Source organism: Trifolium pratense, linkage group LG6 (assembly GCF_020283565.1).
Source record: "Trifolium pratense cultivar HEN17-A07 linkage group LG6, ARS_RC_1.1, whole genome shotgun sequence".
In the NCBI taxonomy this organism is placed as follows: Eukaryota; Viridiplantae; Streptophyta; class Magnoliopsida; order Fabales; family Fabaceae; genus Trifolium; species Trifolium pratense.
The window spans coordinates 26,385,408-26,404,287 of NC_060064.1; the positions used below are offsets into that span (position 1 = coordinate 26,385,408).

The following is an 18,880-nucleotide window of genomic DNA, read 5'->3' on the forward strand; positions in this document are numbered from 1 at the left end:
TTGTAGGTTAAAAGTGGGAATTTGTTATGTTTTGAAAGAGTTGTTGTGTTCTTGAGCATTTGAGCTAAAAATGATAAATCTCTATTTTTTCGTAGTAAAAATGGTAGATCGGTGAAATGAACCGTCCTTTGGTGTTTAGATATGTTTATTGCACTTGAATATGAACTCAATTTGGGTCTGGAACCCCAAACTATGGATTTTTGGTTGATTCTACGCTCTAAATCGCGATTTAGAGCAGACTTGTCAAGAGGCCCTCGCTCAGCGAACAGGTGGCGAATGTCTGTTCGGCACTGCTCGCCAGGAGCCAGTATTACACTGGTGTGGTTCGCCACTGCTCGCCACCGGTTCGCTCAGTGAACAGTTCGCCACTGCTCGCCACGGGTTCGCTCAGCGAACAACACTGGTACTACAACTTTTTGTTAATTGTTTTAAGTGCATTAGGGCACTTGTAACATGTGATTAGGGTATTCTAACATACAATTAGGTCTTTATAACCATGATTAATTGTATTGTGATGATGAGTTGATGAATTGTTGATTATATTTGTGGAATATAATTGTTGTTGATTGTGTTGATGATGTTTGTTAAAATGTCAAAGAAGTATATTAAGGTGTTTAATCAACTTAATAAAGAAGAATATTAGAAATATGTTATTCTAATAAAGAATGATATTAAGGTATAGTGTTATCTTAATAAAGACGAAATGTTGGATAGTGTTCCACACTATAAATGAAGAGCTTAATGCTATTGATTGTGAGTGAATTAATGAATTACATACATGCATTCATGAATTATTGATGTATATTGGATATTTCAATAAAGACTGATATCAAATTATATTTATCCGATAAAGATGAATATTAGAGCTGAGATACTCTAATAAAGACGATGGTACCACATGCATTAGATATGTCTAGGGGACATATATAGCATGAAGATTGTGACATTAGATTGCATTAGGATATGTGTACATTATTTGATATTTGATATATGACACATATGTTTGGAATTTGTGATATTTGTCTATGTGTGTTAGACTTGTTGTATGTGTTGATTGTCCGATGATTATAAATGTAATTGGCTTCAATCTCTTGAATACTATGATTGGTATGAATGATGATGTATATTTATGATTTATGAATATGCATGAATTGTGATGAAGTGTTTAAGTATTGTTTACTTACACTTGTATATTTTGAGTATATTATCTAACTCTCTTTTATGTGTTATGTGTTGGACCGTTGGGGGTCCAGATTCACAGGTTTCGTGTTTATCAGGTGAAGCTCCGCTCTGATTGAGACACGGGAAAAGAGGTTTTATAATGTTTATAGAGTTCCCTAGTCTTAGTCATTTTGTATAACGAATGATGCAATATTGATTCAAAATTTGTATAAACAGGTAGTCTTACTAATTAATTAAATTAGTATTATTTTAATGAAGAATATAATACTCGAACCATGACTTTTATAATATCAAACATTACTTTTCCGTTGCGTATTTTGAAAAAGATTCTACTAAAGGTAGAAATATATTAAATAATAGGTTTGGATATTACAGATTGAACCTTGAACCAGTAAGCATGCCGGTTCAATGACCGGTCCGGTTTGACAACCTTGCTTGTTATTGATTCTTGATGATTTTTATGCTCATGTTATTGTAGTAAAACCTTGAGGAAGATATTTACTTGATTAATTAAATTATGACAAATGTTGATAATGGTGTATAATGCTATTTGGTGATGAATTTGGTTTGATTTGATTGACACATTTTTTGGTTTGAAGTGTCAAATCAATATGTGTGCTATGTGAATCTCATACATTCATGGTCGAGTCTATTGGTCAGGTCAAGTCAAGTTGTTATGTTGATGTTATTTATTAGTGTCTGATATTCCTTATATTAAGTCATTGTTATGAGTTTATTCTTACCATCTATTTTGTGTATGTGTTGGGTTCTTGGGAGCTCATATTCTCAGGTTGTGTGTTTCTTGATGTTTCAGTTATTTGGTGAAATTTCGTTCTGATTGTGACACTAGGGAAGAGTTCATGGATTCTTTCTTTCTGTTGTTTTATTTAATTAAAAATCGATGTATTATTTTAGAAAATGATTTTTATAGAAGTGATGTTTACTAATTAATTATATTAGTAATGTATATAGAAGAATGTAATACTTTGAACCAATAATTTTATACTTCTAGTCTTAATTTTTTTTTTTATCTGGGTTTAAGGTGTTACGGTCCCCAAACGAGACAATCTCCGCGTGATTCCCAATTATGGATGAAATTTACATCCCTAATCCCTAATGATGTAAAAAGGTATGACATGAATAAAATGGAAGTAACAATTAAGTAGTGAACTACTGCAAAAAATCAGCAACTATTCTATTATTCTATTAATTATAAAGCTCTCAAGCAGCACTTGTTCAATAGCATAAAATTAATCATTATATAAAGATCATAATTACTATCCTACAACATATAATCTGGATAACAAATTTGTTAATAACAACATAAATGTAAATAGATAAAACTTTCTAACAAATTTGGTAACAAAATGTAACAAACTTGTAACTAGTGGGCTTAACATATTGGATTGGTTCAAATATCTAAGTAAAAATTAATATGAAACGAGAGTGTGCTCTCTAGTCTCATGCTCTTTACTCATATTTTTTTATTATAATTTATTCGACTAGTTGGCTACCAGTGGCCATACGGATTAGCCCATATTTAAAATGGGTTGGGCTAAAAAGTTCTTAAAAAATTTGGGATGAAAATTTAAGGCCCAAGCCCTATGTTTTTTTCGGGTTTAGCATGTCAGCGCATGCGACTAGCCCATCTTAACAACTCTAAACATTGTCCTTGGACTTCAACAATAAAATTTTATTGGTAATTTTTAACTAGGTCTCTCCTTCTAACCATATTTTATTTAACAACAAGATACAAATATGAGACCATTAAGATATGTGGATCGAGTTCTGCTAATACCAATACATGATTTTTTTTCCCTCTCTATTACGAAAGGCTAAATATAAGAGATAAAAATAATAATAATGAAAGGCTGGTAAAACAAAAACGAACTCCACAATTACATATATAGTCATTCAGTGAGATCTATTTTATGAGCTAAAAGGACAAATATTATTCATATTGTACTTTAGAGATATTCGATAATTATTATTATTTAAAAAGAACTTATTGTAACAATATCATCATTAAAAATGATGTAACCATATCAAGAGGTTTTTACTATATAAAGTACTTAAACCATTATATATTTTTGTGTAAAAAAAACCATTTTATGTTTTTTACATGCAAAGGTGAAAAAAATGGCTCACACTCTCAAATTTGTTTATATTGTGATCTTTTTTGTTTCTCTTTTTATCATTGCGGTCGTTGGTCAAAGTAAGTTCATTCTCTTAATATTTTTTGTTTATTTTATACACAACCTTTCACCCATTTTTTAGTAATATTTCCTTATACCTTATTGTACATTACAGCAAAGTGTGATACCGACTACGACTGCTATAAATTAGATCCAAGTGAGCCTCATGGATCATTGACGTGCTATGGAGGTTATTGTATAAGCCTGATAGAGTAAATCTTATTTCTCTATTTTGACATTCCATTTTGTTTGCTTATCATATTGTTGTTACTCTTATAACTTCTTTATCCTTTCATATAATATATTAATAAATGATAAAAATAGGCAATCCAACGGATGCAACAATAAGTAGAAGAATATTTAATACTCCCTTCGTTCCAAATCTTTGCTCATTTTATTAATCTTTATCATTTCTTAATCTGCGTGCAAAACTCCATGTTGTGAATTCGATTAAATCACACTAATAATAATCTTGATGTGTGGAGCAAATACGATTAAGCAATCAAAATAAGTGAACGGCAATAATAATCACAAATAATAATAAACGGCGAGAAAGAAAATGACACAATAAATTGTTTACCCAGTTCAGTCAATGTGACCTACTTTGGAGGAGAGAGCAGCTCTCCGTTCCACTATCAAACTTTGTTCCTTGATTACAATGAGATTCTCGAAAGAGTTACAAGAAAATAGAGTTATCCTATTTCTACCCTTTTCCCAAATCTCTTCCCATGACCAAAAGATTTCAATGAAAGTGTTTCCCAAGGTGATAGAATGATTACCCAACCCTAGAGTCTTCACAAGATGTTTCTCTTATAACCCTAGTCTGTTTGTTGGCCTTAGAAACCCTAAAAATCTTTTTAAAAAAAAATCAGAAAACGCTTAACATATATATAGGCTCGCAGGCGCTACGTCTGGGCGCAGCCTCCCACGTCTGGGCGTGAGCAAGCAGAGTTCAACCCAGTTTTTCACGCCAGGGCGCCAGTTCCCATGCCTGGGCATGAGCAGGCAGAATCTACCAAAACATAATTTTCTGATTTTTACATTATTTCAAGGCAATTACAACATACTAATATTTTGGGATAGAGTGAGTAAATTATGAAATGTTTGTTATCATTATTTGTTAGGGAATTAATGACGTAGATATTTTTAAAGATAAATTTGATCTATTGAGTTATAGAGTTCAAAAGAGGATAGAAAATGATTGACCTTTACATTTTAGGGTATTATCTCGATGATGTCTTGGTACAACTATCAGCTAATAACATTATAATATCATCATAGTGAAGACGTGCTAATTTCTATAAAAAAACATAATAATATCACCCTCTTTGAAAAGTACATAGGAAATTACAATTTTAAAATATACATTTTATAAAAAACATATAGGTGTTTGCATATCCTGTGTGGATACCGTGTAATGTTATACTGTGGAAGGAAGTTATAATTTAAACTTTTTTTCATAATTTTCTTTTTTGGTTAGAAATATAATATTTCAGATATAATCCAGCACTTTATTTTATTTCATATAAACATTATTAAATTTTTAATAATTCCCTCTTTGACAAAATATAAGATTCATTGCATAATTGATGTATCTTTGACAAAATATAATATTTGAGATATTTGAGAGTTTCTATCAAAATTATCTTTTTTTTTAAAATATTCTCTCAACTCCCTTCCTGTCCATTTACTTCGAACCAAATAGATCCTTAATTACTATGTCATCCTAGTATAATATCATGAGTTTGAATTATTGGTACAACATATTTTGTACAACTGTATGTTCAAACCTTACATGGTTTGGATTTTAAAATAGACTTTTGTGTGTTTGTTTCAATCCATTATAACTGTTATACCACTTGAAGTGATTTGATTTGTAACTTATCTCAGACCATGTTTTCTAATCATTTATCTTTAATGAATAATATGCAGTTTAGAGTGAGATTGAGTAGTAGTATCAAGGTGGTTGTTCATGGGAATAAAGTGGAGCATTATTCTCTCAGCATATGCTAGGGTGTTCTATAAAGTTTGTTGGTCTCAAAAATAATAGTGGGATGCTATACAGATTTCCCACTAATATATGTAATGTTTTTTTTTACGAATAAATTTTGTCTTTTGTTTGACCACTGCACTCTTTTTCCCTTACCTGATATTCTTCTTTGAGATTTACAAGATTTTTAATGAAGCAGTTGTCTTTTTTTTAGGTACTACTGGGATTTTGGCCTAATCCCACAAGTTTTGTATTCCAGATTTTAATTTTATGTTATTGTGAGTTAACTTGTTTTTTAAGTTGATCGAAGGATTTTCAACCTATATATTTTATTAGTTTATGTTGTATTTATGTGACTATAGATGACTGTTAAGCGTAAGTTGTAACACCCAAATCCGTTATTTAAGTTTTTTTTTGTTTTTTTTGGTAGAATTATTTATTTCTACTTTTAAATACGCAACGGAAAATCAAGCTTTGATATTATAAAATCATGGTTCAAGACTCGTTTAATTACATAAGTCAAGTTTATACAAAATAATGATATTAGTATAAAATCATGATATTCTTCTTCATAATGATACTAGTATAATTAATTAGTAAGACTCGTTTATACAAAATAAATCCTCTTATAAAAGATACATTTTTCAATTTAAATACATAAGTCACGAACGACTCAATGTACTAAATACAACCCTTTTTCCCGTGTCACATTCAGAGCGGAGTTTCACCGACGACTCGACATCGATAAATAGTGACAAGCGATGAATTAATACGAATAATCTCAACAGTATAAATTCGAAACAGAATAATTAAGCATCATTGAGAATCAAAATTCATACAGATTATAGAGAAACAAAATTGACACAAGAAGGAAATAAACATATAAACGAAATTGCTATTAAGAATTGAACCTCAAGAAGTCATGAACGATGTTTCCGTATGCCAATGGATCAACCTAGGATTTAGCTCTCCATGAGAATGAAGCAGCCTTTGTTTTCTATTTTGCGTGAATCAGCCATATCAGACCTAGGCTGTGTTTTGCTATTTATATTACATAGGAAAATTGGACCGTTAAAGAATCGGGCCGAAAAACAATGTTTAACCCGATATTAATTATTATTATAAGTCTGGAATAAAAACGTAAATAAATGACTCCTTTGTGCTCCGAACTGGCTTCTGACCTTAACATGAAAGTTGTAGATCTTTCTCTTAGCTTTCTAACGCATATTCGCACACTTCAATTCGATACCCGTAGCTCAAGTTATGACCTGTAGAGTGAGAAGGATCAATATGCAATTAAATCCGAAAATTAATCAAAGAAATACATTAGAGCTCAATTATGACCCAAAGTTTAGAAACATGGTAAAAAGTTAATATTAAGCTAGAAAAGCTTCCAATATATCAAAGTACAAAGCCATAAAATATATGTGCCAAAATGCACTGATCATACAACTCATAGATTATATATGTAACCAACCCAATACTGACAACAACTTGTGATTCATAAGGCATGGAGTCTATGTTAGTGCTAGAGTCAGGTTGACTCTGCTAGGATATTAAGCAAGAATATAATTTTTCATGGTAGCTTACTAGGTATAGTTATTCTGTATCGATGCAAAAAAATCTCTTTGTAGATATCTTGATCATTGTAGTCTGATGATATTATTACAGTGACTTGAATTCCTTTGATGGATAGAGGGCAAAATCACTCTATATGGGGTGCAATGCAGTAGCTAAATATTTTGATGGTGAACTAGTATAAAAATTATCGTATCTTGCTTTTTCCTCTATACTATTTATATCTTACTATGTTGATATTCTTTAACTCTTGTGTTTTAAATGTTTTGCTAAACAACATTTTATTAACCCCCTACTTGTGTTTCATCACCAACTCTAGTTCTAATTTTGAACCTTCATAGAGATGAAAGCATCATTTCTCATAACACTAGCTCGCATTGTGACTTGTCTTGCCGCGTTGTAAGCCCGACCGACAAAAATGCATTCGCAACTAGTTTAACTCCATTTAGACATCAATAATTCTAGACGTATATATTGAATTGAATGTTTCACACTCTCTCTTGGAAGATACTATTAATGGTTTGTCCAAAGTGCATAATACTAAGGATTAATGATTTTTTGTCCAAAGTAAAAAGATACATATCGATAATTTTGTCAACACTCTTCACTGTAATTTATCTTTTATGATTTGTCTTGTCTTTTTTCTTCATCTTGATACAAGTGAAAAGTATTTGTCATTCATTAAGGATTAATGTCAACTAAAGAATCATATTGTCAATCTTTAATCGGGTCTCCCATGTCTTAGTTAAGGAAAATGTTAACATGTGCACCAAAGGCACATGTTAAGGAAGTAAAAGTAGAAATAATATATTGAAATATGTGCATTTAACTTCTTAAGCATTAAATTTTTTTCTAACATTAAATGTAATTTTCTATATTTAGAACCTTAACATGTGTCTTTTATGCACATGTTAACATGACCCTTTATTTAATTACAAGATTCAAATGTGGGTCGAGTTCCTCTAATTCTAATACTTGAAATAATTTTGGTTTTATACCAAAAGAAAAATGGTTTTCCTCTCACCCTCTCTCACTATTATGAAAGGCTTGATAAAAAATAATAAACTCTATAATTACAAGCAAAGTTATTTTGTGGTATCTATTCGATGAGCTAAAAGGGCAAATATTATTCATCAATGTACATTAAATTTTTTTAATAATTATTCTAATTTTAAAGGACTTGTTGCAAAAACATATATAATCATTAAAAACTATTTATTTGATGCAAACATATAGCAAGGGGTTTAACTATATAAAGTCACCAAACCAATTTATATTTGTACATGCAAACATAAAAAATAAATGGCTGAAACTCTCAAGTTTGTTTATATTATGATACTTTTTGTTTCCCTTTTTATCGTTGTAGTTGTTGGTCAAAGTAAGCTCATTATCATAATATTTGTTGTTTATTTTACACAATTTTTCGCCCACTTTAGTAATATTCTTTATTCTTATTGTACAATAAAGGAAAGTGCAATACTGATGAAGAATGCTATAAAAAATATCCAGATGCTGCTCCTGGGACAATGACGTGCTTTGGAGGTTATTGTAGAAGCCTAACATCGTAAATCTTATTTCTCTATTATCATTTACCATTTACGTTGCTGATCTTAATATTACTCTTATAATAATTTCTCATATACTTTCATTTATTTCTCCGATCTTGTAATTTCTTTGACAACCTTAAAAATATATGTGAACTTGCTAATTTAGACTCACTTAAAAGAAGTTGAAGAACTAACCTTGTTCCAACAGGAATTAAAACTACAAGCATAAAATTTTTATAGGACCATAACATATATGCCCCTTTTTATTAGGACAAAAAACAAAATTTGGTAATTTTATAGGGACTACAATGGATGTCCACGAGTGCGGGTTTGAAACTACCCAAACCCACACCCGAAATCACCACTCGAACCCAAACTCAAATGTTGTTCGGGTAGGAAAATAAAATTGACACTGATACCCGATGGATTCAGGTTTTTTCACCCAAACATGCATAATTGATTATCTGCTCAAACCCGACCCGAATTATATTTGATAAAATACAAAATGTAGCATAGTTTGATAATATAGTTTGCAAATCATTTTAATCCTAAAATTTTATAGATTATTTTCACTAGACTTCTATATTGAATTAAATCATTTTATCGATGGGTATAATGTTTTTTTTTTTTTTTACAATATTGATGGTCGTGAGTGGAGGGATTGGCCTTGAGATTTGCGTTTATAAAATGGGTTATGTTAACTTGTGTCCTAAGGGCACATGTTAAACTACCTAAAAATAAAAATATAGCATTTATGATAGAAAAAATTTAATGTTTAGAAAATTGAATACACCACAAGTTCAATAAATTTTTTCCACATTTATCTCCTTAACATGTGCCCTTAAGGACACAAATTAACATTCTCCTTATAAAATATGGTTGGTTTATACATTTAATGGAGCCCCTAAATTAAGCACAAGGCCTCTATGGGTTGCTAGTTACTAAATTCACTTAGTTGTATACTTATTATATATTATTATATTATTATAATATTATTTTTATTTTTGTTTGGTACATTATTATTATTATTATTAATTAATTGTTAGTTTTATATTCTATAATTAAACGATTAATAGGAATAAGAGAGAAAAAAGTAGAATAGGTACTTGATATTTTAACGAGGACTGTTCAATTGTAGTTGTTAGTAAAAGAATTGAATCACCATTTTGATGTAATTAAAAGGTTTCCCTTAAGGATATATGTGTTGTGTATAATTTTATACGAACAATATTGAGACCAATCACCATGCTTAAGAGAGTCGTGGATGGTTCTCTAATGATACTTTATTTATGACTTACCTAGCTTGTGAAGGTGGGCAGTGGCGGAGCCAGCAAGGTGGGGGTGATATTATCTTTTTACAAGAATTATATGATGATTTTTGTTTATATGCTTCGGTATGAAAACCTTAAAATTAGTCATGTCGATCCTTCGTTGTTATGACATATTTATAAAGTCGGAAAACTCTAATTAATCACCTAACAATATCATAGAAGTGAACGTGTGATGTACACTTAAATTAACCTAAAAGTGTGTTATTCTTCTTCTAATTACTAAGAGGGTCTGTTTGGCAAACCAAAAAAGTTAGTTTTTAGTTTTTGTCTTATGGCTTATGAGCTAAAAGATCTGTTTGTTAACAGTCTTTTTAGAAAGTGTTTTTAGCTTATTTTACTGATTTTTAGCTTCTTTTTCAGAAGATATTTCAAGTAGCTTACGAGCTTATAACTTTTCATTTTTTCTTCCTCTTTTACCCTTGCTATTTTAACTAAAATCCACATTTACCCTTTATAATTTGTTATCATTAGAATTTAAAATAAAATAAGTAAATACATGTTTTAACGTTGCTTTTTTTAAAATCACATGTATATAGTATGTTTTAATGTTGTCTTATTATCTATTATCAAATATGAAGACTGAAGCATATTTTTTTATTTATCATTTCATAGGTACATACATTACTATAATTTTTTTGAAACAATGTACCTTACTATAGTTAACCATTATACTATATTGTGAATATATTTTGTTGTTATTTTTTCATAAAGCATATCAACCGAAATGAAAATAATATTTTTTTTTAAAATTCAACATATAAAAATTAGTTTAATAATAATATTTGAAAGATATATTTATTGAATTAATAAACTTAAAATATTGTACCAAAAACATAAAATAAACTTAAAAGATTAAATTCTAAATATCTTAAATAGTATTAATTTGATAAAAAAAATTATTGAATTAAAGATGTCCTTTTTATATGTCATTTTATATATATCAGTCAGTTGAACCGTTAATTTTACCAAATACTTCAATCAGCTTATCAGCTAGAAGCTATCAACCATCAGTCATCAGTAATCAACTAGCTTATCAGCCAAAAGCTATTTTTGGTACAACTGTTGTAATTTATGAGCATTAATTACAAAGAGTATGTTCAAAATGACAAGAAAGTGAAAGTGAGGAAATGCTAGTGTTTTTGAATTTTGAATTTGAAAGTTGCAACACTTCATGAATTGTTGCAGAATGAAAACATGCAACTATTGGATATGTTGCTATTGCCAAACATTATAACTTTTGGTAAAAGGAATTGTTTCACCAAGGGTCGCTACCTTGTGAAACAACACCAATGTAACCTATAAATAATTCATTCCGAATTCAGAAATTCATCAACAAAATGACAAATCCTCTAGAACACAATTCCAAAACACTCAGAGATGTGCAAACTCGAAAAAGCTGAATTATCCTGAATATTCATTAAAGTTTATTGGATTATTTTTATGTTTAAATTGAGTTGTAAGGATTGGATATTTTGACATTAAATTCAGGTTTAATAATATGGTCTTGAATTATATTGTTGGATCGTGAAAAAATATCATGTAAGTTATTTTGTTAAGAAATTAATTGTAAGGCTCTATGAAGTCAATACATTTTATTTTAAATTATGACATGGAATTTCGATTTGTGATGATGATGTGATATTTCATAATACATGACTTTTTTTTTTTTGGTTACTAATACATGACATTTATTTATGCTCATATGAAAAGAAAAAAAATACCCTAAGTTTGTTACTAAAAGTCCTAATTATAAGAAAGAAATAAAAGGATGAAGTAGAGATATGGTTTTGTCCGATGCCTCAATAAAATATACATATATATACCCCATTTATTTGGTCTCAAACATTTCATCTTCTAGTCCTCATACATGCCCATGTCCAAAAGAGGTATTTTCAATATAGAATTATCTCTTTTGTTACTTTAACTAGTTCTAGAGGCACTAGTTTGTAGACCCCAAAAAATTAGCTAGGGGATAGACTTCCACTGCTCACCTTTCAAGTCTCACCATGTGTGAAAAGGAGAAGAATTTTCCCTTCAAAACATAAAATTTAAAATAAAATGCTACCGCAAATTGTGGAAATAACCACCATTTGAGAAGAGAGAGAGAGAGAGAGAGAGATTTCAGTGAAATGTATGTGAAATTGTTTCTCTCTCAATAATCATCCAACGTGCCAAATGGGAAAATAGTGTATTCATCCCCAACAGCTACAATAGGTCTGAAGTAACAATTGACTCATCCAACGGTTGTGATTGGCCCCGAATCAACCCGCCACTTCATTAAGATAAATGGGATAGAGATATTCTTAGAGGATCATGTGACCAAAAAATTTACCAAGTGTGACCAAATGTAAATCTAACAATGGTAATTGTTTGTAATTCAAAGTAAAATATGTTCTTCTTAAAATTATTTTCTATTATTTTCTATAATTTTTAATCCGAAACATGCCACATTTATAAAATGATTTTGTCACTACCAACATCACTCACATGCCAAACAATTAATACTGAAACAAATTTAAGAACTTTGTTATTTGAACATATCCTTTTTATACTCTCCGGCACGGTATTGTATTTTTGTCTATGAAAATGTGTTCTCATAACATTATTGCAAATTTAATTACAACTATCTCAGTTAAAGATATTTTCCATAACAATAACATCATTCCAAAAATGAAGGGAACATAATAACCTTAAATAAAACCCTAAGCTAATCTTGAAAGACTAAAGCGGGGATGACTTGGTACCAAGGACTTAAAGTCGGTCATGGTATCATAACAAGAGGGGCGGAGCACTCATTCGAGAAGAGAGAGATTTTGGAGGAATTAGGTATGAAAGGAATTGTGAATGAGCTAATTTTTTTTGAAAAGGTTGTGAGAGGCAAGATGTGAAAGAATGCCTAAAAATCTAACTTGGAACCTACTCAATGACTTCATAACTTTGACTACGGCCTAATCTTCATTTTTATATACTCCCTCCGTCCCAAAATATAAGAAAAAATTGGTCAAAGAAAGTTAATGTATTTGGTTAAGAATTTGGACTAATTACATCAACTTTGTTTGACTAATTTTCCCTTATATTTTGGGACGGAGGGAGTATGGTCCAAATGCATGAATAAGTTGAATTGTGTACTTTTAAAGCCCATTTTGATGACTTTGGCTAAGGCATTGCATGAAGACATTGGGACATTCTTCATGAGTTGCTGGTGGAAATTCATTGCATATATGATATATTCGTGATTTATGGCAAAAGAACCATTATTAAAGGCTTAAAAATGTGAAGAGACAAAGTTTCAGCACGACCGTGCCTGGTTGGCCACGACCGTGGCACCCTATGCTGAAACGAAAAATCAGTTTTGGCTTTTTCTTTTCCCACAATCGTGCCTGGTTGGCCACTATAAATTGCACTTACTCCCTTGCCTATCCATTTCCACGAAAGTTCCAGATGTTATGCCTATATAAAGCCCCCTTTTTCTCTTGTAAAAGCATCAAGCTTTCATTGTAACAAATTCCTACTTATCAATAAAATTATTCTTAGTTATTTTTCTGTTTTTGCTCTTTGTTCATAGTTAAGATTAGTTTAAAGGTTGCTCTTGCTGTCTAGGTGTGAGTAGTTCACTATACCTTGAGGTTATGGAGAGTAGTCCATAGAATAACCTTTTCATTCCTTTCTTGTGTGTATTTGTTGATTGTGATTACTAGCAAGTATATACCATATGTTCGTAGATGTTCTTATTGCTTATTACGTTACTAGGTTGGAGAAGTCAATGTCTCGATCCTCTATAACTATGGCCAGCGTATTTCGTTAATCGTGTGTCTAGAGGTAAGCGAGAGCGTTGTGTTGCAGTCAAGAAATCCGTATTAAATACTTGTTGTGAGTGACTGGTTGTTCCATGGCGTCACATTGTCTATATCTTGCTTTCACTACATGAAAATAAGCACTTTGTGATGGTTAAAATTGCAATTTGCAATAGTTGAAAGTGTCTCAATTCCACATCTGAGATGGTTGCCCAACAGTTGATGATTTGTGTGTCGCAAGAGAACTCTGCGACAATTTTGAAAACCGTTATAACAACTGTCGCAGTTGCAGTTGTCAATTTTCCTGTTCTATGAATTGTGTTGGGATCTGGGAATTTGCCTATGGCGTTAGTTCAAGTGTCTGGGTGTAGCTGGTGTGTGTTTTCTTCTGGTTTGCTCAACATCAGGGGCCTTCCGTTTGGTTTTAGCCTGCGGTTTTGTTTGTTTTGGTGGTAGCAGATTTTTCTGCTGGTTTTTAGTCATCTTTCAGTTTCAGGTTGGGTGTGTGGTGGGGTTTTGGTGTTGCATCAGTCTTTTGGCCTTTGTGTGTCCTTGTAATTATCCTAAAGTACTTCTTGTACTTTCCCTTTCTAATAATATTAGGCATAAAAAAAAATCATAAATTTGAGCTCATGTTGAAGTTTTTTTTATGAAAAAGACTAAATTTTATTATAATCAAAGTAGAGTACAAGGGCACCAATACAATGGACGCTCAAAAATCAAAAGAACAGCAACAAAATCAAAAGCACCAAGAAGAGGTTGAGGTTCCAAAATCAGAAAAGCAGAAACAGCAAACTAGATGAAAGCAATGAACCTGAGATGAGAGCAACGAACTAACTCTTCTTAACATGAGAGATTAGAGCAACGGAACTGAACCTTGGATGAAAAAACAACTCGTTTGAACACTTGCGATTTAGGGGGATTTAGCAAATTAGGGAATGAAGAATTGATTTAGGGTTTAGGGTTGATGAAGAAAAGGAGTTAGGGATTAAAATTGTGATAGGAATCTGTGATGAAGAGATGGGTTAGGGTCAATGGTCGGTGAAGGAAACAGAGGTGATGGAAACGGCGGTGACAAGGGAGATCGCTTTTGTGTTTTCTGACAAACAAAGAGGTGTTTTTCAATTTTTTAGAGTGTTTATCATTATTGGTAGTGCCTTTGTCTGAGTGGGGTTCCAATTTTTTTATTTTTTGGAAACAAAGGGATTACATTTTGACAAGGCGCTAAGATGAAAATTTTCCTGCATAGATAACAAAACACCGGTTATAGAAACCTTTGCAAATATCGTTAAAAAATCACATTGCGACAGTTTTGTTTAAAGTGTTGCAATAGAAGTGTCGTAAAGTGCATATTTTCTTGTAGTGTTTTTTAAAAAGAGGTTTTACATGACAAAGGTATTTTTGGAAGGGGTTGGTATTTTGTGCTTGTGATGAAATTCATAACTTTGGGGTAATTTATATTATAAGTATATCTTGTGTTGCTTGCTTGATCAAATCTTCATGAAACCAAGAACACATCTCCAAATATTCTCTAAATTTTTATTATATATATTTCGCTAATCTTGTTATGTCTTTTAAGTAAAGTTCAACCTATCTCTTATTAGTCCCTGTGGATTCGATATTCTTTTTATTATAATGACATACTCGTGCACTCGCAAGCGTGTCAGTTAGTACAATACGGTGAAAGGACAAATGGTAATAAGTTGGAACAAAATTGGATTTGTTAATCACTCTGAGGATTTTGATGATAACAAAGTATTAAAAGAACAATTGGTATTACTAATGTATGCTCAAGTGTGCAGGACTAAAAGATAAAATTTATGTTCACTATAAACATGCCTAAGAGAAGCTAAACTGAAATCTGAACATAACAACCTCTGCAGTGTTTTAGAAGTTACAAGCTTCAGATGCTGAAGAGCATCAGAAGTTGCCATCTTCAGATTCTGGGATAGTCAGACTTTGGACAAGTGTTGACTAATAGGAAAGGATAAATGACCGGCCCTTGGCAATTGTCGTAAAAGATAGGTTTTGAAAATATTGTGAAAGAATAAGATGAGAAAATAGGTTAGGAATTTTGAATCCCTCCCCTACTCCTGCTTGATAATTTGGCGTTATATCTCTACAATTATTTCTACTATCTTGGTGGATTAACTCCTAAGTAGTGAAATATGCTCTCGCATACTAAAATCATCCTACGCAATTGAAGACATCTGCCACTAACACCAGCTGGAAATCATGGAAGCATTAATTATTTATCTGAACGTTAATCCTATAGCCATCTCGCCTCAGGTTCTTGATGAGTTACCTTCCCCATGCTGACAAGACTAAGTATTCTGGTTCCAGCCCTAGGACTCTGTCACGACGACACCTAAGTCTTATGAGCAATTCATAAATACTTCTACTTAAAAATTGTAATGTAAAACAAGATAATAAAATTAGAAATAATAGAGCTCCTTTCCCTAGAGAGCTTCTTTCTCTCCTCTTTGTTGCTCCTCCCTGCTCCTTGCCTTGAGAGGTTGCTGAATATTTTGTAATAAAAAATTGTAGTTGAGAAGGGCTGTATTTATAGCATTTTTCTTGGACTTGGACTTTTCCATTGTGGCACGATGGCTCCTATCGTGGTACGATGGATAAGATTTTATTCATAACTTCGCAGATTTTCTTCAAATATATAACTTATCCATCGTGGCACGATATATGAGTGAACTTTCTTCAATTTTATGCTCCTTTTGTGTAATTTCTTTTATTCTTTACTTCTTGATCAAGTAATTTCACTTCTAAGGTCTTTGACTTGCATTTGGTCTTGAAAACTACTAAAATTAATAAAAACTAACCTAGCCAAAAATATCATATAAATTCCTTTCATCATAACCCCAAACTTAAATCGTTGAATGTCCTCAATTAACATTTGTAACGACCCAATTTTTATTTATTCATTTTTGTGTGTTTAAAATGTTTATTGACGTGGCATTTTATTAAGTTAGTAACTTTAGTAAGTTTATCGAATATTTTAGTTATTAAACGAGTATGTGTGAGATTAATGTGGGTGGACCGAGCAATTGAGTTTGAGGTCCAATGGGCCTTGTGGACATGAAGGGGGGCGCCCATTTGGCTAGTAGAGAGAGAAAAAGTTCATTCTTCTTGTTTCTTTTGGAGAGATAGAAAGAAGTGAAGAGGAAGAGAGCTAGGGCAAGAGAAAAAGTGAAGATCCAAGAGTAATTCTCCGAGATTTTCGTCGCTGAAGGTAAGAGAGTTAGATTTCCATAATCATGAGTGATTCCAAAGAGGGGAGGATGTTGATTCCTTCGTTTCCAACTCTTTCACTCATTTTCGTTTTTGGGTTGTGGAATTTTTCTCAAGGAAAATGAAATCTATGGATTATAACATGCTAGATAAACTATACCATTTGTATGAACGAATTTGGGCAGTTTTAGATGGGAATTTGTAGATGTTTTAGCCAAGAACTTGTGGATTATGTGTTTGTGTATAAATATGTCAAAAACCATGATATAAGTGATTATTTATGTTAATAAGTTGCTTTTAAGTATTTTTGAGCATGTATGATCATAATCTATGCTTGGTATGTTTTTTGGAAGTAACATAAGTGATTTTGGGTCGAAATAAGTGAGTTTCATGTAAAATCGCGTTTTGACAGCTTTCTGAACTGTCTCATGCGCCATGCGCAGCCCACCTGTGCCATGCGCAATTATGCAGGAATTCTTTTTGTGGCTTATGCGCCATGCGCACCCCAGTCTACGCCATGCTCATCAGTCAACATACCGTAAAGTCAATAGTTGACCTCAGGGTTGACTTTTTGACGGTTTATTCGTGAGATAATGCATGCTTAATACAATTGGCTTATGTTTTTGGTATTGTGTTAAAATGAAAAGTGAATACATTTGATGTGATATTCAATATATGTTGATAGTATGATTTAATTGTGTTCGTATGCAATTATTAATGGTTGTTGATGTTGTTTGATGATGTAAAGGAAGTATATTAAGATAGAAGTATCTTAATAAAGACGTAAGTTGAATTATGTGAGTGTGAATTCATGAATTACATACATGCATTCATGAATTGTTGATGTATATTGGATATTTCAATAAAAATGGATATCGGATTATATTTATCCGATAAAGACGAATATTAAAGGTGAGATACTCTAATAAAAACAAAACAGTACCACATGCATTAGATATGTCTATGGTGGCATAGCATGAAGTTGAAGTATTAGAATGCATTAGGATATGTGTTCATTTATGTGATAATTGTTATGTGATACATAGTTTGATTGTGTGATAAATGATGATTGATAAATGATGTTTAATTTAAACTTATTATCAAATGAGATCGTTAAAGTATATTGATGAGATAGAAATGCATGATACGATGATGTAGTGTAAGTATATTTATTAGTACACTTGTATATTTGTGGGTTATGATTTTTAACTCTCTGTTTTGTGTTATGTGTTGGACCTTTGGGGGTTCATATACCCAGGTTTCGGATCCTGCTCAGGACTAGAGATCTTGCATGTGCATCTTTGCACACTTTTTGGTGAGGAGTTTAGCTATGCTACTCCATAGTTAGCGTGATGGGTTGTATAGTCTAGTGTTGCATTGATAGTTGTAACATCGAGTCGAGTATTTGCTTAAACTTGTTGGATGACCGTATTAATAACCATTTGACCTTGCTAACTTGTATAATTGTGATACTCATGTTGATGATACGGCTATATATATTTATTTTGATGCCTTGGATAAATATGACTTAGCTTTTGATGATCTATATGTGTTAAAAGGAATGATTGCATGTTTGAATTTCATTTTCGCTTGTCGCAAAGTACTTATAAGCCGGTTGAATGTCCTTTTCCTTTTGTATGTTTGTTTTTAATAACATGTAATGCCTTAATTGTCTTAAGTGTTTTATTTATTTATATTCAATAAATATGCGTTAAGGGGTTAGAGTGTTACAACATTCCTTTCGAACAAAATCGTCAATGAATTAAAAATTAAACTTAGATGATAGCAATTTCACAACCTTGTCTTTTTGTTGGTAATCGTACCACAGATTTCACTACAGTGATCATACTCAATAAACACTTGACTCAAGAGATGTAAATAATAGCAAGTTCAAAAGTTGTTCGCAAGAGGCCATAATTTTTGCTCTCTCTCTCTCTCTCTCTCTCTCTCTCTCTCTCTCTCTCTCTCTCTCTCTCTCTCTCTCTCTCTCTCTCTCTCTCTCTCTCTCTCTCCTCTCTCT

The 18,880-nt window shown here is 31.7% G+C and overlaps 1 long non-coding RNA gene across 1 annotated transcript; it reads left to right on the forward strand.

Moving 5' to 3' along the window:
• The first annotated feature begins 3,263 nt into the window (after positions 1-3,263).
• Positions 3,264-5,666, forward strand: LOC123891203. Its single transcript, XR_006803008.1, has 3 exons — positions 3,264-3,397; positions 3,493-3,589; positions 5,310-5,666. It is a non-coding gene; the product is annotated as an uncharacterized LOC123891203 (long non-coding RNA).
• Positions 5,667-18,880: the final 13,214 nt, after the last annotated feature.